Raw genomic sequence first — 27,619 nt, forward strand, 5'->3', positions numbered from 1 at the left:
TGGGGGGAAACATATTAAAACGAGGAACCACGGACACAGTTGCATAGCAGAGGGTTGGTCTTCACACCTTCTTACGTTCTGTAAATGGGCATTTTCTGGAATACTGGGCACATTGTGCCCGTCCAAGAACACAGGTCCCTTCATTAATTATTAGACATTGATGTATACGTAGCTTGGACTCCAGCCGGCAGTCAGCTCATGAATCAGGGGGAAATTCCATGGGAGGATGTTGACCTAAAATTTTCATCTGGACACTGGGCCTTGTGTTCATGTTCTAGTGAGATTTCCAGACATAAATTTCTCTCCCAACTGCAGTCTTTTTTCTTTCTATCCCTGCCATCAAGATCACCCTCAAACCTCTTCACTGCTCTTCATCCCCATCCTCCTACTGTGGAGGCAACTGCCATCTTCTCTCCGGTGACCACTATGTTAGGTGCCTCCCAGCATCCTCCCGGACCCCTCACAGCCATTCTCCAATCAGCTTTTGGATGAATGTGAAAACACATGCGTGTCTCTCCATCTTAAAACCCTTTCACAGCCCTAGACAGTTTGGCTCAGTGGATAGTGTCAGCCCACAGACTGAAGGTTCTCAGGTTCAATTCCAGTCAAGGACACATACCTCGGTTGCAGGCTTGATCCCTGCCCCCAGTCTGGGCACATGCTGGAGGCAACCAACCAATGTGTCTCTCTCACATCGATGTTTCTCTCTCTCTGTTTCTCCCTCTCCCTTCCACTCTAGAAATCAATGGGAAAGTATCCTCAGGTGAGGATGAAAAAAACAAACAAACCAAAAACAAAACCCTTCCATAGCAGCTCCCGCCATGTTAGAATGCTGTCCCATGCACCAAAAAGGTTGCAGGTTCAATGCCTGGTCAGAGCACATACCTAGGTTTCAGGTTCAATCCCTGTCAGGACTTGTACGGGAGGCAACTGATGGATGTTTCTCTCCCACGTCTATGTTTCACTCTCTCTCTTTAAAATCAGTAAACATATCCTCCGGTGAGGATTAAAAACACGCACACAGCCCTAGCCGGTGTGGCTCAGTGGATAGAGTGCTGGCCTGCTGACCAAAGGGTCCTGTGTTTGATTCTGGTCAAGGGCACGTGCAGGCTGCTCCCCAGCCTGGGCCCTGGTCAGGGCTGGTGCAGGAGGCAACCAGTCGATGTGTTTCTCTTTCACATCGATGTTTCTGTCTTTCCTTCTCTCTTCACTCTCCCTGAAAACCAATGGAAAAACATCCTCGGGCGAGGATTAACAAAAAATTAAAAAATAAACACACCACACACACACACACACACACACACACACACACACACACACACACACATTTCCACAGCAAAGTATTGCCCCAACCCCTCACACCACAGGGATAGCTACTGTCAAATCAAAACAAAACAACAAAACCAGTAACAAAATGTTCACAAAGATGTGGAGAAATTGGAATCCTTGTAAGGCCAACCTCAAAAAGACAAATACTGTGTGATTCCATTTATATGAGGTACTTACAGTTGAAACTGATAGCAAAGCAGAACAGACTAGGAAAACTAGAACTTAGCTTTTAGCGAAAATTATTAAATTGGTTCCCTTAAGGGTTGTAACCGCACTGGAATGTAGTCCTGTCATGGGGCCCTGAGGGATAAGCAAGTTTCAGGGATAAGCATAAAAAATATACTTCGCTTAAGATAACAGAAGAATGTAGTCTTTTAAACACAGGATGTATAGCTCTGGTTTTTTTCTGCCCTTAAGATAACATCACTGACTTATAATCCTCAAGATGTCTTGCAGAACTCTGTAAGCACGAAAGACCACCTGGCCATAGTCATGAGACCCCGGACAACATGCCACTAAGCACTAAATAAATCAGATGAAATTGCTGAAGCTTGCACAAGAACGAACCAATCGACACAGCCATGACCCTGAACCCTTTACTCATGATTATTCATGATTTTTTTGCCTTTATAAACAACACCCCCCACACACATTGTAAGCCATTGGGGGGGGGGGGCGGGTCTGGGTTTTAAGCAAAAGCTTCCCATTTTCCTCGTGTGGCTCCCACAACAGAGCAACCCTGATTCCTCCACTGCGGTTGTCCATGTTCAGTGTTTGGCTCTGCGGTGTGCCGGGCGGAGGAACTCTCTCTCTGTTTGGCTACAGAGACAGAGAGCAGAGAGTAGAATGGTGGGTGGTGGGTGCCAGGAGGGGTTGGGGAGGAGACAAAGGAGAGTGACGGTTTAATGGAGACAGAGTTTCAGTTTTACAAGAGGAAAGGGGTTCTGGAGTCGGTGGTGGTGATGGCTGCACAACATCATGAATGTATTTCACACCACTGAACTGTACACTTAAAAATGGTGAAGGTGGTGCCCAGCCAGTGTTGCTCAGTGGTTGAGCATTGGCCCATGAGCCAGGAGATCACAGTTTGATTCCCAGTTAGGGCACAAGCCAGGGTTGCAGGCTCCAACCCCAGTGTGGGGCGAGCAGGAGGCAGCCAATCAATGATTCTCATCATGGATGTTTCTATCTCTCTCTCCCTCTCCCTTTCTGTCTGAAATCAATAAAAATATATTTTTTTAAAAATGGTTAAGATAGCAAATTTGATGTTGCATGTATCTTGCCACAATAACAAAAATGACAAGAGAAAAGATGTCGGACAAGGCTGGCCAGTGTGGTTCAGTGGTTGAGCATCAACCTATGAACCAGGAGGTCTCGGTCTGATTCCCGGTGAGGGCCCAGGCCCGGGTTGCGGGCTCGGTTCCCGATGTGGGGCATGCAGGAGGCAGCCAATCAATGATTCTCTCTCATCGTAATGTTTCTAACTCTCTCCCTTCCTCTCTGAAATCAATAAAAATATATTATTTTTAAAAAAAAGATGTAGGTCAAGGTTCCAGTCATCAGAAGGCATGACGAGGGGAAGGCGATCCACCTCTGGGATGGCTCATTCAAGTGTCTGGCAAGTGGATGCCGGCTGCAGCCAGGAAGCCTCCCTTCTCCCACTCAGGGCATCGCCACTGAGCTGCTTGAGTGTCCTTGCAACATGGCGGCTGGCTCCCTCCAGAGTGTCTGATCCAAGAAAGCACGAGGCAGGAGCCTCAGTGTCTTTTCCGACTTAGCCCGGGCAGTCCCACCTGGTCATTTCTGCTGTTGGTGACACATGCCAGCTCAGGGTGGGAGAGCACTTTACAAGGAGGTGAAGATGGCCGAGCGCCATCCTGGAGGCTGGTTATTACAATCAGAAATGGTGACGGAGGGGTGTGAACGTGGATTCTCAGAAGGAGATCCTTCCCCCAAGCCGCCAGATAAAAGCTCAACCCAGCCCTTACCTTGATTTCAGCCTCGCCACGTGAGACCCTAAAGCTAAGAGCCCAATCGAATGTGCCTGGACTTCTGACCTGTAGAACGGTGAGATGATAAATGGGTGTTGTTTTAAGCCACTGAGTCTGTGGTAATTTGTCACACACAAATCGAACCCTAATCCAGAGCTGTTGTCAGACTGGACCATGGGATCCGAATTAGACAAGGAGGGACGTAAACTCAGATGTCGTAGACTGAGTGTGCCAATAAGATCACAGAATTTTGTGTGTGGATTGTGTGGGTGGGTGGGGGAAGGGAAGACCTGGAGGGACAGGGGCTAGTGATGAGAAAAAACAAAAAACTATATAATACCAAGATTGCAGACACAATGCAGTTTCTTTCTTTTTTTTTAATCTTTATTGTTGAAAGTATCATATAGGTCCTCCTTTTCCCCCCATTAACCTTTCCCAGCCCGTTCCACCCCCCACTGCAGGCCCTCAGCACCCCATTGTCTGTGTCCACGGGTTATGCATATATGCATACAAGTTCATTGGTTGATCTCTTCCCACCCACCCTCCCCTGTGACAGTCTAGATAGATAGATAGACAAGTAGACAGGTGGATGGGTGGATGGATGGATGGATGGATGGATGGATGGATGGATGGATGGATACGCATAGAAAAAAAATAAGACATTCTAAACTAATCAGTTGCTTGGCAATTTAAAAGGCAAGAAAGTTCGCCTTTCATTTCTAGTCTCTGAATAAATAAGAAAAGGAAGTCGACAATCAAATTAGCTGCATGAATGGACACTCTTTTCAGTTACTTATGTTAAACGGACTGAAAAAAAATCAGTTTTGTTTTCCTTTAGAAAATATTTCATATTTTCAACCTTAAGTATTTTAAAAGCTGTGTTTCATTTTATTTTTTTTTAAAGTTTTTAAAACGTGGTTATAGTCTGAGAAAACATTCAGAAGTTTGGACTTTTTTTTTTTTTTAGCTGTCTGTTACCTTCCCAAAAAAAAAAAACTGTTTAAGAACAAAAACTAGCAAACATAAAAAAACTTAACTTAACCCATACCTGACACATGCCACGAATTCAGTTCATGTTTATAAACTGAATAACTAAGACAATAAGATCTACTATACCATCAGAATTAATGTTATTAACTAATAAACACAACTTTAAAATGTAGCAGCACTCTAACAAGGAAATACTCTATCTTTAGTTATGACTAATATAAATTTTTTTAATTGATTTCAGAAAAGAAGGGAAAGGGAGAGATAGAAACATCAATGATGAGAGAGAATCATGGATCGGCTGCCTCCTGCACACCCCACACTGGGGATCGAGCCCACAACCCAGGCATGTGCCCCTGACCGAAAGTGAACCCGGGACCCCTCAGTCCACAGGCCAATGCTCTGTCCACTGAGCCAAACCAGCCAGGGCTAAAAATTTTAATATAGAAGAAAAAAAGGTGGACTAAGTACCCCTAAACCTTAAGAGCAGTTAACCCTCTGGTGTTTGATTATATCAAGAATCTGCAACTATTTCTTCCCATTGACCAAATAATTGTGCTCCTGGGGAGTCCTCATTAGGAAAGAAACAACAAGGGGGGCCCCAAATAATGCATGTACAAGCACTGTCATTCTGCTCTTTTTTAAATTTATGAAAATAAATTTAGAAAGAAGCTGGAAGCCCCATCATTTCTGAATGGCAAATACATTTTGGTGTATCCCAAAGATGAAAATTTAAGCTGTCAGTACAAGTCATGTCTCTAAAGAATGGTTAGCCCTGGCTGGGTAGCTCAGTTGGTTAGAGTGCCGTCCCCATATGCCAAGGTTTCGGGTTCCATCGGGGCACATACAAGAACCAACCAATGAATGCATGAATAAGTGGAACAACAAATCAATGTTTCTCTCTCGCTCGCTCGCTCTCCCTTCCTCTCTCCCTAAAGTTTATTTTTTAAAAGGTGTAAGTGCTGATGAGATCGTGTTAAGTGAAAAACTCGACGTGCACATCATGCAGAATGCCAGCTCCGTAACGGCTGGGAACTTAGCTTTGCTCGCTGCTGCAGACCTGGCACCTAAAACAATGCTTTGCACATAGGAAGCACTCACTTAAAAAATATATTGAATGAATGAATGAATGAATGAATGACTGGTATGCTCACAATTTCATTAAAAGTGGTTTTCATGCCCTAACCGGTTTGGCTCAGTGGATAGAGCGTCAGCCTGCGGACTCGGGTCCCAAGTTCGATTCCGGTCAAGGGCATGTACCTTGGTTGCGGGCACATTCCCAATAGCGGGTGTGCAGGAGGCAGCTGCTGGATGTTTCTCTCCCATCGATGTTTCTAACTCTCTCTCCCTCTCCGTTCCGCTATGTAAATAATCAATAAAATATATTTTTAAAAAGTGGTTTTCATGACTATGTTTGCATTGAAACGAATGGGTGAAACTACTATTTCCAGACTACCCCTGGTGGGTCCGCTTGCTGGTGACTTTCATATTTTTCCCCCTTCCTGTATTTTTCTGTAATTTCTAAAGTAGCCACAATGGGCACATTTTCCTTGAGTAGTGTGAGAGAATAAAACAATCTTATCTAAAAGAGAGAACTTGTGGGGGACAGGCCAGCCCCGATAACCTATTCCTCTCAAAGCCAGGACAACCGCGGTGGATTAGGGATGGACTCGGTTACCTTCCTTCTTCCTGATTCTTCCTGCCTGGAGCCCTCTCCACCCCCACGGCTGTCATTTGATCCAAGGACACTCTGGAGGGTCAGCAAATGGGGAAACACGTGGGTGGCCCTCTCTGGAGGAGCTCTCTGCCCAGCCACAGCTACCCATTGGGTGGTTTCCCCTTCTGTGCTACTCAAGTACCCTACCCTGCAGGTCATTCATAGGCTGTTGTGACATCACTCATCCATGTTAGACTGTAAACTTCACCAAGGCGGGGGCCGGGGTGCAGCTGGTGAGTGGGGGGAGGAGGGGAGCGGCGTGTAGTGTAGAGGGGACCTGCTTCACCCCGCCCCCTGCTGATGGACACCATCACCTCAGTCTGTCTCTCTGGAAATCGATGATAATTACGATAGAAATAATGATTCTAGATGTTATGATGGATTGCAATATTGCCAATACCCTTACCCTAGTCTCCTCTCCTCCGACCTTCCACTTCACATGCCGAGCCCTGTCCATCCTAGGTTCCTCTCCATCCTTCCAACCTTGTTCTCTCCATCATCTCCACATCTGCTGTATGTTCTTCCCCCGAGCTTCACCTGAATTCTCATTCATGTTTCAGCGTAAATGTCACCTCGTTACTGGGGTCTTTTCTGAGAATGCCCGACTCCCTCCATCTCCATAATGAACACCCATTCTTTGCTGTGGATAATGGATGCATTCTCTATTTATAAACCCATGAAACACTAATTCTTGTTCCCCCTTTCCCAGTATCCACTTTCTGTCTCTGTGAATTTGAACACATCACATAAGTGGATTCATTAAATATTTGTCCTTTTGTGTCTGGCTTAGGCCACTTAGCATAATCTCCGCCGGGTTCATCCACGTTGTATCACGCGTCAGGACTTCCTTCCTTTTGTAAGACTGGGCGAAGTTCTGTTGTATGGATGGACCACATGTTGTTTTCCCATTCATTTATTGATGGACACTTGAGTTGCTCCCATCGCTTGGCTGTTGTGAATAAGGCTGCCGTGAACGTGGATTTGAGACCCTGCCTTTAATTTTTTGGGATAGATGCCCAAAAGGAGAGTTGCTGGGTCATACAGCAGTTCTCCATACGAGGACTCTCCGTACTGTTCTCCATAGCAGTCGTACCATTTATCATCCCACCAACAGTGCACAAGGTTTCAATTTCTCCACATCCTTGGCAACACTTCTCTTTCTCTTTCTTTCTTCTTCCTTTGTTTCTTCCTCCCTTCCTTTCTGTCTTTCTCCCTAATAATAGCCATCCTAATGGATGTGATATCTCATTGTGGTGTTTATTTGCATTCTCTGATAATTAATGGTGTTGAGCATAATGTACTGTTGGCCATTTGTATATCATCTTTGGAGAAATGCCTATTGAAGTCCTTTGCCCATTTTTCAATCGGGTTTACTTATTTGTGTTGAGTTTAGGAGTTCTTTATATGTTTTGAATATTAACTCCTTGTCAGATGTATCATTTGCAAATATTTTCTTTTTAAATTTTTACTTATTGATTTTAGAGAGAGAAAGGCAGAGGAAAAGAGATAGGGGAGAGAGAGAGAGAGGAAGATATCAATTTGTTATTCCACTTATGTATGTATTCATTGGTTAATTCTTTTTTTAAAAAAATGTATTTTATTGATTTTCTTACAGAGGAAGGAAGACAGATAGTTTGAAACATCGATCAGCTGCCTCCTGCACGCCCCCTCCTGAGGATGTGCCCGCAACCAAGGTACATGCCCTTGCCCAGAATCGAACCTGGGACCTTTGAGTCCACAGGCCGACACTCTATCCACTGAGCCAAACCAGTTAGGGGAGCATTGGTTGATTCTTGTATGTCCAACCTGCAACCTTGGCGTTTAGGGATGATGCTCTAACCAACTGAGCTACCCGGCCAGGGCTGCAAATACATTTCCCCCCATTCCACAGGCTGATGGCTTCCTTTGGTGCATAAACGTTGTTAGAGGTCCCACTTGTCTACTTTTGCCTTTGTAGCCTGTGTTTCTGGTGTCATAGCCAAGAAATCGTTGGTTATCTCCAATTATCTTTAAAAATTACCTTGACTTCCTTAGTCAGATCCCCCACTCCCTGCTCCACCCCCTAGAGGAAAAGGAACGTGTATCTTCATGAGCTCTCATGCCTCCCCAGAATGGAGTCCTGGGAAGCAGGCGTGCAAAATACTTGTTGAAAGAGTGAATGATCCGTAGTTTGGTGTCCCACAGAATTTTATTCATAGTTTACACCTAACTTTCCCAAGACGGGGGGGGGGGGGGGGGGTCTCTCAGTTCCTCTGGTCGACACCCTGAAGGGAGAAAGGGAGCTTCCGGGGAGACCCACCAGCCCCTGCATTGCCATACGGCATCTCAGAAACAGAAAGTAGCTCCAGGTGCCCCGGAGGGCTCTGCGCCCGGCGGGAGCGTGGGAAGCCTTCCTGCTCTTTGATTGCAGGGTTAATGAGGTGAGACCCCTCCGCCCCTCGCTCCCCGCACCCCTCCTTTGGTATGCAGAAACCTGAGGCCTCTGGGGGCTTAGGGAAGCCTGGGGCTGGGTGAGGCTGGAAGGGGGGGAGGGGGGAAGGTCCGGTTCTTGCCTGAACCCTTCTGGAATCTTTCTCGCTGCAGCTGGAGACAGCTTTTGATTGGGTGGCCTGCTCCAGGAAGGGGGCGGGGCTGTAAGGAGAGGCAAGGTCTCCACCCGCTTCCTGGATATGGAGACATTTGCTAGGTGCTCACTCCCTTCCCGAATATGGAGACCTTCCTCGGGTCGGGGCCTCCCCCGTTCTTGGATGTGGACACGGTCATCCTTGCTTGGCCTTCCCAGCCACATCGGGCTCCCTACCTCGCTGGCGCACCAGCCCCTTCTGCACGTGGCGCAGGGCGCTCCGGCGGCCCCCTCCGCCGAGGTGGAAGGCCGGGGGTGGAGGGGTCAGGGGAACCGGCCGGCTTCCTTCCCGGCCCTCGCCAGGGCCTCTCGCCCCAGCTGGAGGGATTAAGGCCGGGAGGCGCCTGGCGTCCCTCAGTCTGGGGTGGCTGCCTGGGAGCGTCCCCGGGGAGACGGAGTGGGCCGGGGGCGGGAGGCTCCCAAATCAACCCGAGGCCCGAAGGTCATCAGAGCGGCGGCCTTCAAATTGGGTCGCTTGTGACCCCGGGGGCCGGCGTGCGCGCCCCCCGAGGGCGGAAGACAGGAGGCTTGTTCAGGAGAAGCCATTTCCCAGCGAGGGGCCCTCTGGCTCCCCTCTCGCTGTGGCCCTTCAGCCCCTTGGCAAATGAATAGCAGACGGCTCGCCTACCCCCTAACCTTAGGGAGGCGCATTGTCCTGGGCCGTAAAAAAAAAAAAAATAAGTTTTTCTTTTTTTTAAAATCCTCGGGATCCCCAAACTCTCAGACAATTAGGAGGGAGCGAAAATGCCAGGATTTGCTTCTGGCCCGGGAAGGTTAACTCGTCCAATGAAAGGCACACGTTGGCGATCGTGCAGGGTCTTCTGTTTTCCAGGACATTTATGTGGGAGAGAGGCTTTCGCTAGCTGTCGGTGAAAGACAGAAGGTAATCGAGTGCTGCAGCTCCCTCTTCAATAGTCAGTCAATAAGCAATCCGCTGTTAGTCGTTTCTCTGGTTCGATTCCGGTCAAGGGCATGTATGTGAACCCCTACCAAACAGGGTTCCACAGGGCCAACCGACACGGCGACCGTGTGTGCATTCTACAACAAGATTACCATATGGTGCTAATATGTATTATTATGTAGAACATCATTTACATATAATTGTGTACAAGATTAGTGTGCATATAATGCACAGCTCATGGACACAGACAATAGTTCGATGAAGGCATGGGGTGGGATGGGAGCTGGTCGGAGGGGGGGACGAAGATGGGGTGGAATGGGGGACACCTGTGACACCCTCAACAATAAAAATAAATTTTAGAAAAAGATGAGCACATCTAGAAGTCCACGTGTCCAGCGGGCGGGGCTGCAAAATCTCTCCCTGCGGCCGGGGTTCGGGAGCAGAGTTCTGAGCTGTGGTGGCCTGGGTGTGGCAAGACGGGTGTTTAGAGCGTTTCTTCCCCGCTTTGAGCGTTGTTAGTTGAAAGGCGTGCTTCGGGAACGGTAGCCAAAGGAGGCATTATGCTTCCAGAAAAGTCTCAAGGAAAAACATTGCAAGCCACAGTAGGATGTAGCTGTTGGGCCCGGCTCCACAGGGAAGGGCGGAGAGCTTTCCAGTTAGCGTGAAAGTTGGAGATAAAGTTCTTCTTCCAGAATACGGAGGCACCCATAAGTTTGGGACGACAAGGATTCTTTTTTTTTTTTAAAATATATACATTTTTATTGATTTCAGAGAGGAAGGGAGAGGGAGAGAGAGATGGAAACATCAGTGATGAAAGAGAATCATTGATCAGCTGCCTCCTGCACACCCCACATTGGGGATCAAGCCAGCAACCCAGGCATGTACCCCTGACCAGAATCGAACCCGAGACCCTCCAGTCCGCAGGCCGACGCTCCATCCACTAAGCTAAACCAGCTAGGGCTGGACGACAAGGATTCTTTCTTATTTAGTGATGGTGACCTTTTTGGAAAGTATGTAGACTGAAATAAATCACAGTGGAAAATGGCAGCACGGGGGTGGGAGTGGAGGTGGAAGTGGAAAAGGGCATACAGGGGATAAATGGTGACGGGAGAAATAAAATTAAATTTAAAAAAGAAAATGGCATCACGTGAAGCTGCCCAATCCACTGAAGTCCTAAAATCTTTTATCATGTAAATAATTTCTGCTTCTCTTTTATAATAAACTAGTGACATCCAGTCATTAAAATTTAGTTTCACTGTATGGATATAAACATTGTGGAATAAAAATATATAAATACCTAGTAAATGGTTCAAAAAACCATTTATTTATATGTTAGTATATAATATTATATATTTAATTATGTATGTTATTTATAACATAAGAATATACAATAAGTGAGGGACATATGTTTTTGCAAGCCCTACACATTCCCGATACCTTTCTTCTTGAATGTCACTGAATACTGTCTCATTCTCGCAGTAAGGACCATTCATCAAAGATAAGTAGGTGAGCCCTAACCGGTTTGGCTCAGTGGATAGCGTGTTGGCCTGCAGACTGAAGGGTCCCAGGTTCGATTCCGGTCAAGGGCATGTATGTACCTTGGTTGCAGGCACATCCCCAATAGGGGGTGTGCAGGAGGCAGCTGATCGATGTTTCTCTCTCATGGGTGTTTCTAACTCTCTATCCTTCTCCCTTCCTCTCTGTAAAAAATCAATAAAAAATATTTTTTAAAAACACTGTATTAAAAAAAGATAAGTAGGTGAGCTAAGCATTCTCACAGTGGGTTCTGAGGATAACCCTTTGGTGGATACACAGCACAGCCCAGATTTGAACCCAGCTGGTTTGGGAATGCTAGTGCTGGTTCTTAAACCACAGCACTGTATTGCCTCATCCCTGAAGAGTTGCGTTAGTTGAAGCCCCGTGTTCAAGGTGTGGCAACTCGGTGCTCCATTTGGTGCCAGAACCTTCTTCTCAGATACTATTGGAATCCAAAGGGAACAGTCACATTCTTCCAACGCCACCTTCGCACCAGCATCACGACCCTGAGAGTCCTCCTTCTCCTGTTGCCACGTGTGAGCTGCCATGCTCCTCTCCACTTGGATCCCATTCTCCTCTCTGCTCAAGGGCATCATTCTAGCATTCTTCTCCTCTCCTGCATCACCAATAACGCCACAGTGACAAATACAATGGTTGAGTTTCAGCACTTAGAAGTACTTGATAGTTTATCAAGTACTCCTCCTTCTTCTTATTTTTATTTATTTATTAATTTTAGAGAGAGAAGAAGGGGGAGGGAGGAAGAGAGAGAGAGAGAGAGAGAGATTGATTTGTTGTTCCATTTATTCATGCATTCATTCATTGATTCTTGTATGTGCCCTGACCAGGAATTGAACCCTCAACCTTGACATATCAGGACAATGCTCTAACCAACTGAGCTACCTGGCCAGGGCCCATCCCTTCCTTCTTAATAAAATCAGGATGCAATGGGGATTGGTATCACCAGACCCCCAGGATGATGCTCTCCCCTGACTTTCTTCCTTTCTCACTGTAGTAGCCAGTGCCCAAGATGGCCCCCAATAATCCTCTCCTCCTGGTATTCACTCCCTGGTGGCCTTGCTTGGACTGTTTCAGGCCCATCCTTGAAACAATCACGGGGCCAAGAGGATATATGGCTCTCCTTGGCCAGACCTGGGTCCTCTGCCCACTCCTGGAGTCACCCGGGGGTGGGGGGAATTAACCCCGCCTGCAACATGAAATGAATGTGAGAGACGGGGTCATCTCAGAAGAGATGTAGTGAATGCTTTTCGGGTAAAGACAACATATGCGGTTGGATCCACGGTAGCTGTTATAAGAAAGCCAAGGAGTGCAGCTGGGTTCAGATACTGAAACACACAGGTCAGCTTAGTTCAGATCCACATTCATGCTTTCTCTCTTTCCTCACATGTTTCTCATGGAGTAGCAAATATTTCTGCCCAGTTCCTTCTATTCGACATTCAGCATGTGGGGGCTAGTCAAAGTTTGCACTTATTTGGGGCTGACTAAACGTGAGGCATGGTTTTGTGTGTTTTGCATAGATTTTCTTACTTTATCCTCTTTACAATCCCATGAGGTCATACTTTTAATCGTCACCTCTGCTTTACAGAAGAAGAAACTGAGGTACAGAGAAGTTTGGTAACTTGTTTACAGGCACATAGCAAGTAATTTATGGAGCCAGAATTGAGGTCCAGACAGAATAAATCCAGATTCTATCCTCAACTGCCATATGTTATGCTGTGTCTCTAGGATTCTGTTCATTTTAAACAGAATTCTCATCCAGCAGGGCATCAGAGAGCAAACATGTCCCTTTATAGGTAGTTCCCTAAAGAAGGATGGATTTGGTCCTGGCCAGGTAGCTCAGTTTGGGTATATTATCGTCCCAATACGCCAAGGTTGTGAGTTCAATCACTGGCCAGGGCACGTACAAGAATCAACCAATGAATTCATAAATAAATGGAACAACAAATCCCTCTCTCTATCATTAATTTGAAAAAATTATTTTAAAGATTGATTTGCATGAATGAGGGAGCATCACTGTGGCAGTGGTTCCCGCTGGGTAGTCTCCTGGTTATAAGGGTAAGAAGCCCAATTTAGTTCACATTAAGCTTCCCCCACACATGAGCGTTTTCAATTGGCCAACCTCTGCAGAATGGCGGGGGTGCAGCTGGTCATAGAGGGTCACAATGACAACTCAAACTAGTTTAGGCAAAGAGGGGGAATGTCTTGGCTCCAGTAACCAAATCCCAGAGAGGGAAGGAGTGTAGCTGTGCTCAGGGTGATGGGATGCAGCCAACAGCTGTCTCTCTACCACTCAAGTCTACGTGTTGGCTGTGTGCTGCCATGCAAGACTTCCCCATGAGGTCAGAACAGTGCTATTCCTAGGTTATCAATCTGCAAGGCATAGTCTTGCTTCCCTTGTCCCAAGAAGAAGGTTAACTGGCCTGGCATGGGCCACACTCTAACCCCGTGGCCTGGGAACACAGAATAATACAATAGACCACCTTCGGTGAGAATAGGGGTAGAGGATAAGCAGCCCCCAAAAGAAGGGGTAGGGTTATTGTCCCCCAAAAAACAAGGAGGAGTGTTACATAGAGCAAACCATTAAAATCTCTTTTGTGGGGCCTCCAGACCCCCTTTCTTGGAGGAAGTAACCTATGCAATGAGGCCTCAAAGCTGAGCAGGAATGTGTTGAAATGGGAGAAATGAGAATTCAGATTGGGCATGTGCAAAAGTTTAAGGATGGGAAAGTTGAAGGAACCAGAAGTAGTTTGTTCTAACTTGTGTGTGGGGGTAGTCGTGGTGGGGTACGGTGGAGGATGGCTGCAGAGGCGATCACAGTGAGCCTCATGGAGCCTGAACTTGATCTTGAAGGTATGCTTCGGACGGGTGCAGCGGATATAAGGTGGGAATTAACCTTGGTCCATCAAGGAACAAAATGAAGACTAGTGAGGCCAAAGCGTGGTGGTCAGCCATAGGGAGCTGGGAGGCAGGACCTTGTGGGCTGGCAAACCCCTCCTTGACTATTACCTAGTACGTGACGCACAGGGAAGTCATAAGCAGAATCCGTAGGGCAGGGTGTCGCTGAAGCTGTGAGGGTCACCAGAGGCACCTCATTGTCAGTTTGCTAAAGAGCAGTGGAGGAGGGAAGAGAGGCAGGACATGGCTCCTTCATCTCCCCGCTCTGCCCAGGCAGTTCCTGTAAGTCCCCTGTCCCACACAACCCCAACCAAGATAAGTATGATTGTCCTCGGTTTATGACAGGAAACCAGCATCCCAAAGCCACAGCCCCAGCGAGGGTCCGAGCCAGGCTGCGTCTGAACTAGCAAGACCCTCTTTCGGATGTTGAATTCCGAATGCCCGTTTGGGAAATACCATGTCCCGGAAGCCGGAAGTGGGGCACAGGAAGTGCCGGATGGGTTCTGAGTCTCCCGGATGCAGCCTTGCTCGCCGCCATGTTGGATGCTGGGAAGCGCCATTTTGCAAGGAAGGAACCGGAAGACCGCGGATGTGGGATCACCAGGTCTGGGTCATCTGAGCCCGGAAAGGCCCTCAGCGCAAGGCCCTTGGGAAGGAGAAGGGTTAAGCCTTTCATCCCGCTCGTCCCGTCCCGGGAACCTCGGCTTGCAGCCCACCCTGGAACGCTCCTCGGAGCTGCAAAGCCAGGCCAGCCGCCAGGTCACATATATACATTGCCTCGTAGCCAGGCAACGCGGCGCTCTTTCTGGGAAGACGCACAATGTGGCCACTGTTCGGGAGACGCCGGGTTCCAGATGGAGAGAAAGACTTTAATCCCCGGCTTCGCGGCTGTTGGGCACATTTCTCTCCGGAGATCCTGCCCGGGGCCCCATTTCCACTCCGACCCTCGCAACACGGCCCTTTCGGCCGCACGGCCCTTCCTACGGCTTGATGTTGAAATTGTAAATCGTGACAAGTGGGTTCGCCTAGAGTGGGAAACTGGAGAGAAGACTGGCGGGAAATGTAGACACAAGACGGACGGGTACCTACATGTTAAAATGAAGAAGAGCCCTGGCCGGAGTGGCTCAGTGGTTAGAGCGTCGGCCTGCCCTCCCTTTCACTCTCAATAAAAATCAATGGGAAAAAATTCTCCGGTGAGGATTAACAACAACAACAACAAGATAAGACATAGGAGAACTATGATAAATAGATAAACAACAGAAGAGAAAAAGGCCAGGAAAGTGAGGGAAGGAGGCTCAACTTCTTGGGTGATTATCGAATGTGAAATCAAAGTAACAGGATGCCAGAATCAACTTTAAGACCAATCAAGAAATTAAAATATTGGTAAAGGCCAGGGCTGATGAGCACAGCATCCACAGTAAGCCAGGGTTCAGGGCATGACCTCTGGGAGGGTGATTTTGTAGGATTTAACACCATTTTGAATATGCGTAACCTTTGACACAGAAAACATATTTCCGTTAATCCTACAGAAGTACTCACAGAAGCGCACACTTTATTTGAAAATTGCGAAATACTGAAGCTATTCTGTCTTTCCATCAATAGAGGCTGGGAAGAACAAATGATGCTGCATCCTTACTGTGGAATCGTAAGTGACTGTCCGAAAGCTGGGTGCAGAGTTGTGCGTTTGGGATGTTTGGGAAGTTTCCTGGGATGGACTGTTGTGTCAAAAAGAGAGAAAATCAGGTTGGTGAACCACATGTAGAGTCTGAACTTGATCCTATTAAAAAGTATATGTATGTGTATGTTTACCTATATTTACTTAGTTTTTGTACACAAAAAGAATTTTTCTAGCAGGAAAAATGAAATGCTAATAGTGGTTAGCACTATGGGATGAAAATTGTCCAGGACAGCCTGTTGATTCAACAAACAAAAAAAGCGAGTTGCTGAACAATGTTTAGAATATGAATTCATCCCTATGAAAATAAAACTGTGTGTGTGTGTGTACACGTGTGCACCTTTGAATATACAAAAACTTCTAGAAGGAAAATAAACAAAGCGTTAATAGTGATAGGCCCTGTAGAATTGGGGAAGATTTTCACTATTTTGCTTTCTACATTTCTGTATAGTTTGAAGTTTTTCAAAGATTGCATATATTTTTTTTATTTAAAAATTCTTCAAAAAATACCTTTCAGAGATTATTGTAATCATCAGCCTAACTTAAGTATTTTATGAATATTCCGACGTTTTATACACCCGTGTTTTGAAGGCTCGTTATATGACCGGTGCTGTGCAGATGGGCAGCAGAGACAATGGGTTGGTAATCGTAACTGGAGGTTCAGGAAGGGTTTGGAAGGCCAGTGGCTGCTAGAGTTACCCAAGAGCCAGGGGCATGTGGTTTAGCCTAAACTGGGAGCAGTGGGGATGGGGAGGCATGTCTAGATCGGAGAGAGTTCACACTGTGAATAAGGACAGCTCTGAAGAGGATGAGATGAAAGGGAGAGAAGTGATAGTTCAAGACGGAAGGAAGGGGATTTGGCTGCCCACTGGGTGAGGGAGAGGAAGGGACCTGGATATCCCATGATTCAGGTTGATGGTGACAGAAACACTGCAGAGGCTGCTCTGGGCTGGGGTGGAGGGAGGGAGAGTGGGTGTTGGTCTGGAGTTTGCTGAGTGCTCGGGCAGCCAGCTTTAGAGTTGAGGAAGAAGCAATATGGAGGTTCCTCATCAACATGAAATTACCATCTGACCCAGAAATCGCACTTCTGGGTACAGACCCAAAGGAACGACAAGCAGGGACTCAGAGAGACGTTGGCACACCCACGTTCATAGCAGCTTTATCCACAATGGCCAAAGGGTGGAACAACTCATGTCCATCAGTGGGTGAGTTGGTAACAGTGTATGTATGGTTCATCCATACAATGGAATATTACTCAACCCTAAAAAGGAAGAAGAGTCTGACCTGTGCTAAAACACGGATGAATCTTGAGGAATTGTGCTAAGTGAACCAGTCACAGAAAGATGAATTCTGTAGGATTCCATTTATATGCGATCTCCAAAGTAGTCAGACACACACTAGTATATGCACATGTATTTTTTGTGGAGGCAAATATATCCACGAAACCTTCACCACAATCGAGATAGTGAACTCATCTACTGCCCTCAAAAGTTCTTTGTGCTCCTTTACAGACTCCCCATGTGCTTCCCACCCCTCCTCCATGAGAAACTACCAGTCCACTATGTTTAATTTGGATTTTCAGTTTTATATACATGGAAGCACCTCATATGTATCTTCTTGCCTGGGTTCTTTCACTTCGTTCAGTTCTTTTTAGGTAATTCTATGTTGCTGCGGGTGTCGATCGTTTGTTCTTTCCCATTGCTGTATTCCACTGCGGATACACCACTATTTGTTTGCCCGTTCATCTATTGGTAGGCATTTGAATTGTTGCCAGTTGCCAGCTACTTAAGAATAAAGCTTTCGTGAACGTTCATGTAGAAGTCTTTGTATGGACTGAGTTTTGTTTTCTTTTGGGCAGTTATCTGGGAGTGGAATGGCTGGCTCATGTGGTGTGTGTGTATGTTTACATCCTTCTGGATGGTTCACGGGACCCTGAGTTAGTTTGCGTGGCGACGTACTGAATGACTTTTAGTATAAGTATGTCCCCATAAGCGTATGTGTTTGTTGTTTATCTGAAATGCAAATTTAACGAGGTGTCCCGTGTTTTCATTTGCTGCGTCTGGCAGTTCTAGCCTTCTCTCAGTTCTTTTGAAGTCTCGGCTCACGTGTCATCTCCCCAGAGAGTTCTTCACGGAGTCCATCCTCACAGCAGACATGGCCCCTTCTCTAGGACCTTCACCAGCTTCCTTTCTTTCCTGCCACGTCGCACAACCTGACACTGTGTATCCATTTCTTTGTTCATTTCTATTTCCCCCCAACCACTCCAGCACAGGCTGTGGGTGTTGACTGCTTGCTTGTTCTCTTGTTTTATCCCAAACACTTAGAAGAGTACCTGGCACAGGGTAGACATTCAGATAGTATTTTGAATAAATCTAAACCCCAGCTCCCTCTTGCTAAAGCAAAGCCCACAGCCCCTGCTGTCGGTTTGAAATGCAGAACAACTGAAGTCTGCCAAGATCATGCATACACATGTATCTCGGCAGCTGTGTCCAAGGACATGACTTACTGCTAAGCCCCTTTGGATCTATGCATCACTTGGTCAGCACATTCTCTTCCCAGTTAATCAGCTAAAAGCCCAACGATGTTTTGTAACCCTCACCCCACCCCGTGTGAAACTAGTCGTCTAATCATTTCAGTTTATAGATGGATTTGAGGCACCGAGCTGTTAAGGAGAGATCAAGGTTGGGTGTGACATTCACTTTGTTTTGCAGAGAAAATGATAACCATGACCCAAAAGAGGGATCAAAGAGAAGTTGATCGGGGGGGGGGGGAGGGATGGAAGGATGGAAGCAGTAACCTGAGTGTGAGAGATCTGAGACCCCACAGTCAGACGTATTTCGGGGCTGGGGTCGAGGAGAGAGATCTGGGCTGCTGTTGGTACCCACTGTGGTGACTGAGCTGTTGCCTTCGCTGAGTTATATCAGAAGGAAGGCTAGTGAGGAAAGGACCCTCCACACCCTTTATGGAACACCTGGTTCTGTTCGTAGGAGTATCAGCCAGTTCAGGCTGATCTCAACTGTGCACCTGAGAAAAACCTACCACCGTGACGGGGAGGTCGGATCAAATAGTTGAATGAACACCCCCTCCCCTGGGAATTGACATTAAGACCCCATCACAGCCAACATTCTCTTCCACTTAGACCTCATTCTGCTTGCTAAGACCTCATTCTGCTTGCTAAGACCTCATTCTGCTTGCTAAGACCACATTCCACTTGCTTAGACGACATTCACTTGCTAAGACCATTATCTTTCCCCTCAGGACCTGCCCAGAGAATTCTCTGTCCAGAAAAAAAAAGGGAAAAAAATCCTCAGAGAATCCTTTAAGACCTCTGACTCCCCGTCCCTGGGTGCTGGTGCCATTTTGGGGATTGGCCCATCCGGTTTTCGAGATGAACTAACAAATTCATAATTCTTTACCCCTTTTGGCCTCATGCATTCCTCCTTCAGCGACCCTGACAATGACCTCAATGAATAAGGATTTCCTTTTCTTCCATAACTGAGGATGGACTGTTAAGGCTGAGTGACTTCATTAAAGACCCAGGTTCCTTTTCTCCGTCTTCCTCACCTTTTGTAGTGTAAGGCCATCTTCCTCATGGTCACAAGATGGCTGCTACACTTCCAGGCATCACATCCACATCCCAGGCAGAAAAAAGTGGGAAAGGCCATATATGTTCTCTTCATGAAGCTTTTGCTCTTTATTCGGGAATGAGTGCCAAGATTATTTTTGCCATGTTTCATGGACAGAACTGGCTCACCTGCCCCATTCATGGAGCTTCAAGGGATTTCTAAGGAGGCAGTATTTTTAACTGAGCACATTGTTGTGCTAAAAAAAAAAAAAATCAGAGTTGTGGGTGTGTGTTTTTAAGAGTAGAATGGATATAGAATAGGTAACCAGAGTGGAGTGGGAAGAGAACTTGGGAAAGAAGTGGGTATGGTTCACAGAAACTGAGAGGGTCTCTAGACCTTTTCACTTTAGGAGTCAAGGTTTGAAAGAGAGGGAATTAAGTAAATACCTCTCTTCCTTACCAAGTGCCTGTTAGGGGCCAGACACCACCCTGACCCTTTTTCTAACTAGTCTTCTCGACCCCTCTCACCACCAACAACTCATATAGACATTATCAACTACGGCTTTTACAAAGGGCACAATGAAATCTTGCAGGAGTCAACTAACGCTTCTTACCGTTGCAAGTTCTTGGAACTGTTCGTTTTTTAAAATTTTGAACACGTAGCAAACATGTATATATAAAGAGGAAATATGCAAATTAGGCTGGGACGCTGTAACGGGTCATGACTGGACAGAAGGAGGTTGCGCACGCAGGTGAGGCCCAGAGCGGAGACGGAGACAGAGACGGGGGACCGGCTTGCCGCCGCGCCCTGGCTCGGGCCAGTCCCCCCCCCCCCCACATGGGCTACTCGTACTGGATATAAAGATCAAAGAAGTAGCCCTGGCCAGTGTGGCTCAGTGGGTTGAACATCATCCTGTGCACTGAAAGGTTGCCAGTTCGATGCCTGGTCAGGCCACATACCCAGGTTGCAGGTTCAATCCTGTACGAGAGACAACCGATCAGTGTCTCTCTGTCTCTGTCTCTGTCTCTCTCTCTCTCTCTCCCTCTCTTTAAAAATCAGTAACATTTTTAAAAAGATCAGAGAAGCCCTGGCTAGTTTTTCTCAGTGGGTAGAGTATGGGCTTGCAGGTGGAAGGGTTGAGGGTTCGATTCCCCGTCAGAAGCACGTACCTCAGTGCAGGGTCCCCAGCCTTGGTAGGAGAAGGTATGGGAGGCAACCAATCAACATGTTTCCCACTTTCACGTTTTTCTCTCTCTCTTTCCCTCCCTCCCACTCTCTCTCTAGAAATCAATGGAAAAAATATCCTTGAGTGAGGATTAAAAAAAAAAAAGATCAAAGAAGTAAAAGAGAATATCCATTAAATAGTCAATTTTTCTCATCCCTAGTTCTCCCCAGAGACACTGACTGTAAACGGTTACAGTTCCTCTTCATTATTCAGATTCTACATTTGTGACTTTGCCTCGTCACTAAGTTATGTATTTAACCCCCAAATTAATACTTGTGAGTTTCAGGGACGTGTGCATGTGAACGTCCCCAGCCGAGGTTGAATAAGGTGACGGCGCTCTGCCTCCCGGTTTCAGCTCTCATGCTACAAACACGGGTCCTTTCTGCAAGCTATTTAGTGCCACGTTTCTTTTGCATTTTCGTTATTTTTGTTGGTGATTTGCCTGTCTTAAATGTCCCCCAAGCGTAGGGCTGAAGCGCTGTCTAGCATTCCCAAGTGCAAGGAGGCCGTGACGTGCCTTCCAGAGGAAATTTTTCAGATGACATCTCTATATTTGTTTAATATTTTAGCTAAATGCTTTGTAACATTTTAAGTGTTTTAAATAGCATTTCTCTGTGTTCCTGTAAGTGTAACTTATTCAGGCGTGAGTGACAGTGCTGTTGGGCATGCTTCATTATTAACGAGTCAACCTTGTATATTAAATAAGGTGCCTGCAAGTAACAACACACAGAACACTAGCTTCTGTGTGGGTCCGTGGGTGGAGATGCTGTGGTTCGGTACTGGCTAATGAGCGCTCACCGCAGTTTTATAGACCGTAACTGCAATGCGTAACATGAATTGACCATATCAGTTTACCTTTTTAGAGATGTTCTGAGCATGCGCCAGCTTATATATCTCTTTCTACATGCTTATTTTTTTAAATATATTTTATTGATTTTTTTACAGAGAGGAAGGGAGAGGGATAGAGAGTTAGAAACATCGATCAGCTGCCTCCTGCACACCTCCCACTGGGAATGTGCCCGCAACCAAGGTACATGCCCTCGACCGGAATCGAACCTGGGACCCTTCAGTCGGCAGGCCGACGCTCTATCCACTGAGCCAAACCGGTTAGGGCTCTTTCTACATGCTTATACTCGCCCCTCCCCCCCCGACACACACACACACACAATCATGGGCACATGGTAGACACCATCTTGCAGGTTCACTTTTAAGCGTAACGCTGTACCTTGGTGATTGTCCTCTGTTAGTTTTAGGTTCTTCAACAAGTGGACACCAAAAGTGTTAGATACGCAAGAGATTTCTAAGGGGAAACACTTGTGGGGATAACCTGAGGAGGAAGCTTGGGGAAGCTGGGAGAGCCTTTGAACCTGATGTAGGTTTGACCCTGAGTAAAAAGGGAGGGAGGGAAGGAGGGAGGGAGGGAGGGAGAGAGAGGGGGGGGGGAGGGAGGGAGGGAGGGAGGGAGGGGAGCGGGTTGGGGGGCTGGGTGAAAAAGGTGAAGGGATTAAGACAAAAAACCAAACTTATAGATACAGACAACTGTATGGTGATTATCAGAGGGAAACAGGGTCGGGGAGGTAGGAGAGGGTAAAGGAGGAATAAATGGTGATGGAAGGAGACTTGACTTGGGGTGGTGAACACACAGTACAATACACAGAGGATGTATTATAGAATGTCCACCTGAAACCCATATAATTTCATTCATCAATGTGAACGCAATAAATTCAATAAATATTGAAAGGGAGGAGGAGGGGGAGGAGGAGGAGGAGGAAGAGGAGGAGATGATGATGATGATGATGATGATGATGATGCTATAAGCCCTGGCTGAGCACCTCGGTTGGTTAGAGCAGTGTCTTGATACGTCAAGGTTGAGGGCACATACACGAACCAATGGATGCATCAATAAGTGGAACAAATCTATCACTTCTTCTCTAAAAATCTGTTATAAATAAATAAGTAAATAGACACATGCTAGGCGGACAGGATTATGCCCGTCCACTGGAGTTGAGGTGCTGGAAAGGGAGCCCCGTTTGCTCACTCCCCCAGGCACGAGGGAGCAGGTGGTTTCCATCAGGCCTCCCTTTCATCTCCCGCTGCCTTTGCGCCCTCGCTCCCTATCTCGCCGTGACAGGAGCGCAGCTTTGAAGATAACAAGACGTATGGGCCTCCCGCTCACATCGCGGCGGAGCAGAGGAAGATGGGTCTGCGCTCGCTGAGCCTGGGCGGGTGGGAACGCTGGCGCGCAGCGCGACGGAGCCGTTTGAGTCTTAACACGTGGCCCGGGGTCCAGAGGCAGGTTCGGCTCACGGAGCCGCCCTGGGAATTCCCTCCGGCTGCACAGCCAGGGCCGGTTCCAAGAAACACAGACATTGCCGTGCAGTTGGGCCGGGCGCGGGGTTCCTGGGGCCCCCGGCCATGTGGCCAGCATTTGGGAGCTGTCCTTCCTGTCAGTCAGCAGATGACAACACGCCATCTGTTCTGCGCTCATGTCCCTGGCCCTGTTCTCAGGCGGTTTCCTCGCTGACATTCGGGATCTGACAGCTTTGCACTCATTGTCTTTCCTTTTCTTAAAATGATATAAGTCAGTATTTGCTTTTCTTTTGTGTGTGTGATTTTTAAAAGTATGTATTTTTATTGATTTTAGAGAGGAAAGGGGGGGGAGGGAGAGAGAGAGATAGAAGCATCAGTGATGAGAGAGAATCACAGATCGGCTGCCTCCTGCACGCCCCACACTGGGGATGGAGCCCGCAACCTGGGCCTGTGCCCTGACCGGAATCGAACCCAAGGGCTTCTTCATATGAGTTGCCTTTGGCCTGGGTGGGGGCAGCAGCTAGGAGGGACTCAGGGTGTAGAAACCACTGCTTTTACAAAATAAAATTCATTGATGGGCTGCCTCCTGCACGCCCCACACTGGGGATCAAGCCTGCAACCCGGGCCTGTGCCCTGACCAGGAATCCAACCCCGACCTCCTGGTTCATTAAGTCGCACTCAACCACTGAGCCACAGGGGCCCTGCGAAACCACTGCTTTTCATTGTGGGAGACGCCGCAGCCGCCTGCACGCTGAGGGAAGGACCTGGTAGAGGGGGCGCGCAGCTGGTGCTGGAGATAGACGCTGTCCCACAACATCTTTTTTGTTGTTGTCTCTTTTTTAAAAAAATGTATATTTTATTGATTCTTTATAGAGAGGAAGGGAGATGGAGAGCTAGAAACATTGATGAGAAACACCGACCAGCTGCCTCCTGCACACCCCCCACTAAGGACGTGCCCACAACCAAGGTACATGCCCTTGACCGGAATCGAACCCGGGACCCTTCAGTCCGCAGGCCGACGCTCTATCCCCTGAGCCACACCGGTTAGGGCTTGTTGTTGTTGTTAATCCTCACCTGAGGGTATTTTTCCATTGACTTTTAGGGAGAGAGGGAGAGAGAGGGAAAGACAAAGAGAAACACCCATGTGAGAGACACATCGATGGGTTGCCTCCTGCATGAGCCCTGACCAGGGCCCGGGCCCAGGAGGAGCCTGCAACCGAGGTACATGCCCTTGACCAGAATCAAACCCGGGACCCTTTGGTCCACAGGCCGACGCTCTACCCACTGAGCCACACCGGCTCCGCCAGACAACACCTGGAGCAGTGGCGGGATGCGGCCGCAGGGGAGAGGCTGGGAAAGTGGACTGGCCACGCGGACAAGGTCCGTGGGGCGGCGTCACCCCACCTCCCTCCGGGCAGTGCTTCTCCCGCGGTGGGTCGGTGGGTCGGTGGGTCGGTGGGTCCGTGTTTGGGTTTCATTTCGGCGGGGAGGAGAGGCCGCATGTTGGCTGCGCTCTCGCTCTCGCTTCCCCGGGCCGGCGGGCAGGTGGGCTCGGCCTCACGTCGGCTGTGGGTGTAACTCTCCCTGGAGGCCCGGAACCCCCGACCGGTGATTAAAACATGTCAAAAACATGTGTGCAATCGTGCCAGGTGACATGCCTGCATGTTAAGAGGGTTTTAAAGGGCAAAAGACAGGCATGAAGACGGGCGGGAACATGTTCATCACGCCCTGGGCACTGCAGCCCCCGGCACGCGCCCTCTGGAAACGCCCAGAAATGCTGCGTTTTAAGCTACAAAGACCCTCAGAACAGCCACGGGGCGGGGGGTGGCGAGGCTGGGGGAGGTGGGCAAGGGGGGCGGAGGGGATGGGGACACCTGTAATCGTTTCAACAATAAAAATCAAGAAAAAAACAAAAGCCTTCCAGGACCATCTACTGAGAAATAAAAATAAGAACCTGCAGGACATAGGACACAACCAGACAGCTGCCACCCACGGGAATCCGAGCTAAACTGAACGCCCCTCCAGTGAACGGAAACCTCAGGGGGGCCCACTCGCGGCCCAGCTGCCTGGGGGCTCCTTCCGAGGGGCCCCGGGACCTGAGGACCTGGGAGGCCGAGCTGGAAGGAACCAGCTCTGTGCTGGTGCAGCCGGTGGAGGCGGGAGGCGGGAGGCGGGGAGCGAAGCCATCCCGGGAATGCGCCCGCAGCCAAAGCCCGCATTTGGGAACTGGTTTGCAGGGCCTGGCGCTGGCCATGGCGCCACGGGGCCGCCCGCATCCCGGCTCCGCTCGCTCGTCAAGATGTGCAGATGGGCCGTCCTCTGCGGGCTTCTCCCCGGGACACAGTTCATGTGAGATAAGGACATGCCAGCGGCTCCGAGGAGCAGGCCCAGATTGGAATCAAAGATGTTTGACAGAATCTGATGGCCTGAAAACAGGCTATTTAGATGTTTTTTAAAAAGATAGAAAAAGAAGGCTCTCTCCCTCCCCCACGGCTCTCAGCGCCCACCTCCCACCCCGTAGGGCCCCCTGACCGAGGAGGGACCCCTGAGACTGCAACCGGGGGGGTCAAGGGGCGGTGGCAGCTCCTCCCCGCGGGGCTGAGCCCAGAATCTCTCCCAGGCCCCCTTCGCCCCCTTCGCCCCCTTAGCCCCGACCTCCCCTGAGCGGAGGCGGCCCTGCCAGGCGCTCCTGTTGCCTCTTCTGTGCCCAGGGAAACAGCACATTTCATGGTTTTCAATATTTGAGTTTCTTCTTCCTCCTGTCCCTCCTCCTCCTCCTCTCCTCTCCCTCTGCCTATCTTCTGCCTGCATTTCTGCTTTAAGGCTTTTTTCTTTTCTTTCATTTCTTGGCCCTCTGAGTGCTCGATGCCTAAATAGATACGCTTTGATCTGTATTTTGTGGTAGTTTTTCTCAGCTGTCCATTAAGTCTTACTTGTGATGAGCCTCATTTTTCAGATTGGGGACACAGACTCCTTAAGGTTTCCTTGTATGTCCCTGGCTCCCGGGTTAGCTCCTGGGGCATCCCCCCACACACACACCCATGATTGCTCATATTCATTCATTCTCTCTCTCTCTCTCTCTCTCTCTCTCTCCCTCCCTCCCTCCCTCCCTCCCTCCCCCTTCCTTATGCTGAAGTGAGCATAGGAGCCCTCTCTGTGCTCCAAACACCTTTTTCCATCCTCCCCTGCGACCCCGCCCAGTCCCCTCAGCAGGCGGGTGCCACAAGCAAGATGGGACTAACCCTGAGCACCGAGGCCGGTCCCGCTGGCGGGGACCGTTTCTGGGGAGAAGCACGCCGGCCCTGAGCGCTGGCCGCTAGGATGTCAGCCGCGGCCCGGCTGCCAAATAAAACGCAGGGCAGCCGCCCACCTGGAATTTCCTGATTAATGGCCTACGCGCGCCCGGCGCGGCTCCAAGCTCTATACACCCTGACATCCAGCTCAGGAAGCGAACGGCTTTCCCAGAAACGGCACAGCATGGCCAGTATTCTGGCGACGTCCATTTCTAAACCATAAAAATGGTGAACGCCAGCCATCCGTTGTAGATCCAGTCCTGGGGTCACGCTCCCCAGGTGGGGTCTCTCTGGTTTCTGGGGGTGAAAATCTCCTGCTCTCGTTGTAGTTTTTGTTTAAAATATATTTTTATTTATTTCAGAGAGGAAGGGAGAGGGAGAGGAGAGAGGAGAGACAGAAACATCAATAATGAGAGAGAATCATTGATAGCTGCCTCCTGCACGCCCCACCCTGGGGATCGAGTCCATAACCTGGGCATGTGCCCTGACCGGGAATCGAACCTCCTGGTTCATAGGTCAATGCTCAACCACTGAGCCACACTGGCTGGGCTCCTGTTCTCGTTTTGAGGTGAGTTGGGTGTTTGTGCCAAGTGCCTATCACAGCCCATGGCCCACAGTATTCCTTAAGGACGAGGTTTCAAGTGTGGGTGCATAATGGCAATCTACTCCCAGGTCTGCGTGTTGAACTAAATTCCATAAACATTGAAATAATAACTCACACAGTGTGTCCATTTTCACTCTTCACTCCTCTGTGACAGTGACCATCAGCGTACCAACCCCTCTGCGAGAGAAGTCCCATCACTGCCCACCTCCAGCCAGACTGTCCCGCCCAAGCCCCTGCTACGAGGAAATCCTCAAGAAGAATTGGGGGTGGCCCTGGCCGGGTGGCCCCACTGGTTGGAGCGTTGTCCCCTGCAGCGGGAGGTCAAAGGTTTGGTTCCCGTCCGGGCACACACCTAGGTTTCGGGTTCAATCCCCAGCTGGTTGGGGCGCATACGAGAGGCAACCAACTGATGTGTCTCTCTCACATGGATGCTTCTTTCTCTTTCCCTCCCTTCCTCTCTCTCTAAAATCAATACTAAATAAAAATAAATAACCGGGTGTGTATCTACAGAGCAGTGGAATCTGCTGAGGGTTTCAAAGGATGGGACATGCCCAGGTATCCCTTTGCTAAATCTAGGAAAATGAATTCACGGAGATGGAGGAGAACAAGGAGGACACAGGAGAGAGATGATGGCAGTGTGGATGAGATGGGGCAGCCAGGGAGACGGAGAATCGGTCCCAGATAAAGGAACACATCCATTCATCAAATATGGTCGATGGCTCCTCTCATGGAAAAGCTGAGTAGCTGAGTCAGAGACCGTATGGCCCACAAAGCCTAAAATATTTCTTAGGTGGCTCTTTGCCCACCCCAAGTATAGAGTCTAATGGTTCAGAATTTCCCAAATTGGAGGGAAATTCCACAGAGCTCCTCCTGACAATAGCTGGCACCCCCAAATTCCTCTAAAGAGAAAATCGGGGGTCACCAGGGCTTGTAGGCTGTCTTGAGGAGG

Source organism: Cnephaeus nilssonii (assembly GCF_951640355.1).
Source record: "Cnephaeus nilssonii genome assembly, chromosome: 20".
Taxonomy (NCBI): domain Eukaryota; kingdom Metazoa; phylum Chordata; class Mammalia; order Chiroptera; family Vespertilionidae; genus Cnephaeus; species Cnephaeus nilssonii.